Here is a 291-nt window from a genome sequence, read left to right as displayed (position 1 = left end):
AGGTCTAATTGAGGATGAGTTTCAACCTTTGCAACTAAAAGACCATATGAGTCGGGGTAACAAAGTAATTTCAAAAATAAACAATATAATTCTGTGAAAATATAAATTTTTTGAAACGAACACTTTAACATTTTGCATGGAAATTATAACGAATTTCCTAGTCCTACTCTAGTGGATCTTGGAGCATTCTTTCTCGACGCAAACATTCCTCCACAAATCAAACTAACTTAACCTCATCGATTTCCTTCATCTCTCTCCTCTCTCTCTCTCTCTCTGATTTACACAGGCATC

The sequence above is a fragment of the Salvia hispanica genome, chromosome 3 (genome assembly GCF_023119035.1).
Source record: "Salvia hispanica cultivar TCC Black 2014 chromosome 3, UniMelb_Shisp_WGS_1.0, whole genome shotgun sequence".
Lineage (NCBI taxonomy): Eukaryota > Viridiplantae > Streptophyta > Magnoliopsida > Lamiales > Lamiaceae > Salvia > Salvia hispanica.
Note: the sequence above shows the minus strand (reverse complement) of the source record.